This window comes from Parasteatoda tepidariorum, chromosome 4 (assembly GCF_043381705.1).
Source record: "Parasteatoda tepidariorum isolate YZ-2023 chromosome 4, CAS_Ptep_4.0, whole genome shotgun sequence".
NCBI classification, from domain to species: domain Eukaryota; kingdom Metazoa; phylum Arthropoda; class Arachnida; order Araneae; family Theridiidae; genus Parasteatoda; species Parasteatoda tepidariorum.
The window spans coordinates 13,841,801-13,848,045 of record NC_092207.1 but is presented as its reverse complement, the minus strand read 5'-3'; positions in this window follow the sequence as shown (position 1 = coordinate 13,848,045).

The window sequence follows — 6,245 nt, the reverse complement described above, 5'->3', positions numbered from 1 at the left end:
GGGGGGGGGGGGGGAGATGAGCACAGGGAGGCACGAGCCCCGAAAATAATTTTCCCAGTCTCATACTTTTTGCACAGCAAAACTAAATGTAACTTAAAGCAAAGAGAAATCAACTTAAAAGCACTTAAAATAAATTGAATTTTAGAAGGGGAAAAAAAAGCTTGTGTTAATAGCATAACCGAAAATGATCCTTTTAGAACTAAAATATTTTCTAGGTTTCCGAATATAGGTTTCTGAATATAGGTACATTTTTTCTAATTTGCTATGGTGCAAATTTACACATCAGCCCAGGCCCCACTATACCTTAATCCAATCCACTGGTTATTTAAAAAAAAAAAAAAAAGAAAGAAAAAATAGTGAAGTTGGAAAATGTTGTATATTTGGAATTTGTAACTTTCCCCTACTGAAAAATTAACCACTGCATTTTTGGTTATGGATTAAAATTTAAAGAAGCAGTAGGCAAAGTTTTATCAATGCTGGAGAAAAGTGCCGCTTATGCATTTTTCCAATGAGTATTGCAGAATACATTTCTTTTGTATCATTTATAATAGTCGTAATAAGCTACGAGTTATTTCTTTGAAGGAAAAAAAAACGTGAAAACGAAATAAATTTTCAATCACTTTAGCATGATCGCTGCAATTATTATAGTTGTCCTTTTGTACGGGAAATAATGTAAGATTTTAAAAACTGATAGTACTTATAATTAAATTTAAGATGTTAATTTTACGAAAATTCTTCATCCAATTTGTTTGATTTATTTACTGTTACACGTATTATTTATAGTTATACATAATTAGATTTAAAGTTTTAATTTTATGAAAATCTTTTGCCAACACTAATATACATAATCGCCAATCAAATTCGTTTAATTTATTAATTGTTACACATAAATACGCAGGCTTCTGTGCTCATTACAATGCAAGGCATGTAAGCTCTTGTCAAGTTGAAGAAAAGATATCACAAGTTAAAAAAAGAATAATATTCAGAATTACGGCGGGATTCGAATCCGCTACCTCCACGCCCTGCAGCGTTTCTTTTTTAAAAAATAATTTGTTGTATTTGTAGTTGATTTACGTCGCACTAGAGCTGCACAATGGGCTTTTGGCGACGGTCTGGGAAGCATCCCTGAGGATGATCCGAAGACATGCCATCACAATTTTGATCCTCTGCAGAGGGGATGGCACCCCCGCTTCGGTAGCCCGACGACCTGCACGCGAAGTCGAGCACTTTACGGTTGAACAGTTTAACGAGGACCCATACCGCACACCGTCTGTCCCTACGCAGACTGATCGAAGTGGTCACCCACCCACACACTGACCGCAGCCAGTGACGCTTGACTTCGGTGATCTGCTGGGAACCGTGTCTTAACGATCAGTCCACTGCGGGACTTTTTAAAAAAATAAGAAAAAAATTATTACATATATATTTATTTAATCAATTGTTTATTTATTCATTTTTATGTATTTATAAAGAAAAAAAAGTGACATTTAATGTTTAAAATGAGATCTATGTATTTACCTACGTTTGCTGCGAAATATATTATTAAGGGTAAAATAACTATATAAAAACAAACTATTCATAATCCAAATATAATGTTTAGAGATTTAAGTATAGTAACTTTTTATTTTATTTTTACTGCTCTGAGGATTTTATTGGGATTTTTATGGCACTTATATTATTTTATGTTTTCTTTTAACTGATATAAATGCTACTATTTCTCTCTCTTATTGCTTTAGAAACCTAAGGACTGTTATTTTGTATTGAGAATGTACTATGTTAAATCGCGTTACGTAATCCTTACTCATAATATACGTATTTTAGTGACTTGTAAAAAGTTTGTGACATTTCCGACCCAATTTACAGTTTACGATTAGTAATGTTGAACTCGGTGGCCTTGTAATTTTCATCCCGAAACAGAAGTCAAGAGAACTCCTGGATAGGGAGAATTTTCCCATCGTGGAGGACTTTTTTATGGAACTAACCCACAGTTAAGTTACACGGAGAAGTAAACCACTAAATCCTCCCATGGTAGACCTGACGTCAAGGGGACTCTAACCCATGATCCGTCTACCACTGAGGATATTTTACGCCTGCACTGTGGTAGGTGCGTGCCGTGTGCGGAATTCGTATCGACCAGCCACCGCTGGGATTCGAAATCCGGGGCACCACATTGGGAAGAGAGCGCTCTATCCCCTGAGCCACCACGACCCCAAGCTGTATCTGTAAAATCGAACTTTCTAAGTATTTTTAGGTTTGATCGGGTGGGATCATTTTCAATCTTAATTATTTGTTTTATTTACTACACATACATATGCAGTGAACACTTGTATGCTTATTGTAAGCTGTATTTGTAATAAGCAAACAACCCTTCCCTGTATATGTATGTGTTCTAAATAAAAAATTAAAATTGAAAATGATCCCATCTGATCTGTCTATGGATGATAACAATCAAGCATAGCAATACTAACAAAGTTCCGATTCTAAAATAATAAGTAAATGATTTCAGGTATAGGTAGAGTTTGCACGAAACATCAAAAGCGAAAAAAAAAAAAAACATTTTCTGACATCTTGAAATCTGAGAACAATAATAATGGGAATAATAAAAGAAAAATATATTTCAAATAAAAGTTTTTTCGTTAAAAGAATTAACTATAAAAATATGTAATTTAATATAGCTCTCAAGAATTTAAGCAATCTATTAATTTAATAATGTTTACAAAAATCAAAAGAGAGACTCATTGCTGCAGTATACTGAGAATATACATCAGAAAACTTGGCAGGTATGCACATAAATATATTCACATAAAAATTTTAAAAAAAATATCAAGTTATTTTAAAATGCAAAGCTTACCTTTTAATTTTTTATTATTAATCTGCACAAAAATATTCAGATTTGAAAGCAACAGGTATTTCAGTTAATTGTATTTAAAGAGGGGTTTTAATCTCGACGATTTGATAAAAGGCGCGGTCAGATCACAGCATTGTTTTCGTTTATCATTTTTCGGTCACGAGGTTATTCCGGAAGAATCAGATGACTTGTAATGTTACTCTACCTACTACCAGATTCTGACTAGAAAGTTGCCAAGTGAGTAATCCTTAGTACAACAACGTCACTTCTTGCGTAAAAATAAATTTCGAAACAATTTATTCGTTTTTCTATCATGCTCTCACCTCTGTTTATCTAATTTCAGCTTAAAAATCGTCCTTATCAGTATTCTAGTCACAGCAATTTGATCATTATTCTGACCTTTCAAAACCTGGTGAAAGCAAAGAATGTTCTATAACTGCTCGATTGCTACCTTCTCATTCAAAAGTTAATGAATATCCAATTAATAATGTTTAAAACTACCGATGAGTTAATTGTTAATCATTCGGCCAGTTATAGAATAAAAGAATGTTCTATAACACGTCGGTTGCTACCGTCTACCGGGTCATTCAAAAGTTAATGAATGTCCAATTAATAATGTTTAAAAATTACCGATGACTTAATTGTTAATCATTCTGCCAGTTATAGAATCAAAGAATGTTCTATAACTGCTCGGTTGCTACCTTCTACCGGATCATTCAAAAGTTAATGAATATCCAATTAATAATATTTAAAAATTACCGATGAATTAATTGTTAATCATTCTGCGCAGTATTTAAAAATCTCAGATTGTACTCTTCACTTTAAAATAGATTAAAAATATATAAATTAATTTTTAAAAAAATTATTAAACTAGGAGGCTTCACCCCCTATTCTCTCCGCTCATAATCACCAACCTCCGAGGTGTCATCTCATTCATCATTTTTTTACCGTAAAAGTCGATTAAAAAAAAAGATCATTTTGTTGCGATTATAATTTTATGTAGGCACATTATAGTAATATGTCAACGTTAACAAAATGAAAGGATAACAGGATTTGAGAAATAATCAACCCTTCTTAAAAAAGAAAAATAAAGAAAGATAAAATAAACTTAGGAGCATAGAATATGCGACACAATACAAAGTAACAAAATCCCGCAGTGGACTGATCGTAAAGACACGGTTCCCAGTAGAACACCGAAGTCAAGCATCACTGGCTGCGGTCAGTGTGCGGGGGTGACCCACTTGGATCAGTCTGCGTAGGGACCGAGGGTGTGCGGTATTGGTCGACTTCGCGTGCAGGTCGTTGGGCTACCAAAGCGGGGGTGCCATTCCCTCTGCAGGGGATCAAAATTGTGATGACATGTCTTCGGATCATCCTCAGGGATGTTTCCCAGACCGTCGCCAATAGCCCATTGTGCAGCTCTAGTGCGACGTAAATGAACTACAACAACAACAAAGTAAGAAAAGAGAAATAATTTTGCTTTTTAATAATATCTGACGATAACCTTATATGTATCAGTTTGCATTGGAAACAGTTTTTTTTATTCGATTTTAATATTTTAAAAAATTTCTTTAGGAATATTAAGATTTGCGTCTGGCAACGTGTAATCCCTCTCTAATCTTCTTAATTATGCATTTTTTTTTTTTTTTTTTTTTTTTTTTTNTGTTTTTTTTTTTTTTTTTGTTACTTCTGATATCAAATCAAGCGTGAACTCGGGAAATGAAAACCGCGAGAGTAATATAAGTTTTACTACAATAAATGAATAAGCAATTAATATGGATTGATAAATAATTAATAGTACAGGGTGTGTAGCCAAATCTTTCAACAAAAAATAAGCACCTTTTAAGTACTTTTTAAGCACTCAAAAAATATTTTTAAGCACGATATACATCAACAAAATGCAAAGTAATTTTCAAAGACTTTAGATGATCATGAGAAAATAACTAGTTTCTGACAAAGAACTCTTTTCTTGATTATATTAGCCGTTATAAAATGATGGTGAGATTTTTCGGTTCGATATCAGAGGGTGGAAAACGAAGTCTGAAGTTGAGAATATCTTACAAAATGCAGTAGAGTTGCACATGAGAAGGCAATAATCTCACCGAACCCAGCTCAGTAGAAGCACATACGGACTCGCAAGTATTTTCATCAAACATGTAAAATGATTGACGCTTTCATACGCTATGGACCGACTGTACGCCGTAGCTCGCTTTTGAATATTACGTAGCAAAAATCGACATGGTTACAAAAAAAAAAAAAAAAATCCCATTTTTGAAAAGGGAAAATTAAGCACTTTTTAAAAACACCCAAAGGAAAAAGCACCTTTAAGGGATTTTAAATAACGAAAATCGAAAATAAGCACCTTTAAGCACTTTTTAAAAACGCTGCGCACCATGTAAAAGCATTTAAAACTGCAATAACTTTCGAACAAATTGGATTTTCGAAATAGGTTCATAATTAAAAATAGTTCTTTTCTAACGTCAAATTTCAACTGCTTCGGCTGGCAGTAGATCGGCCGATAATATGATTTTCATTTCTAAACTAAAAGTTTAACAAATTATAAATAATAAACACTGATAATCGAATCTTAAATTCTTTTTATTCCATCGAGCTTCAACTATATTTTTCTTCACACCTTCATCCTTTCAAGTCTTAGAGTGTTATCGCGGCAAAATAAAATGTTGCAAAAAGCAAAATAAAGTGAGAAAAAAATTCGCAAAAAAAAAAAAAAAATTATAATAATAATACGTATAATTGCAATAACTGTGGAACAATATAGAATTTCTTAAAATGTTAACATAAAGTTCATAAACAAACATTCTCCCTTGTCGCATTCCCGCTGTTTGTAGGACGGGTTTTCCAACAAGTTTAGCAATTATTTTACAGTTATTCAACAATTATTATTTAACACCTATTTAGCAATTATTTAACAAATATTCCATCGTGCGTTTTTTTTTTTTTTTTTTTTTGCGCATCTTAATAATCTTAAGCTTCTAAGTCTAATTGACTGCTGTTGCATTCTAACTTAAGTAGTGCAGCCATCCCCTCTGCAGAGAATCAAAATTGCGATGTCATGTCTTCGGATCAACCTCGGGAATGTTTCCCAGACCGTCGCCAATAGCCCATTGTGCAGCTCTAGTGAGACGTAAATGAAGTACCTACCTATCTCTAACTAAAGTTAAAATTTTTTAATATTTTTTTTAATCTTACAATTTTTCATTACAGGGAATAAAAGTTTTTTTTTTTTAATGACAATTTTGATTTCTTTTAATTTTAAAGTTAAGAGCTTTTGCATTATATAAATAATTTTAGAATAGTTTCATTTATTCAAAATCATACAAAATCCAGTATATATAGAAGATCAACATTAAAACGGACATGTTGAGGATTTTTCAAA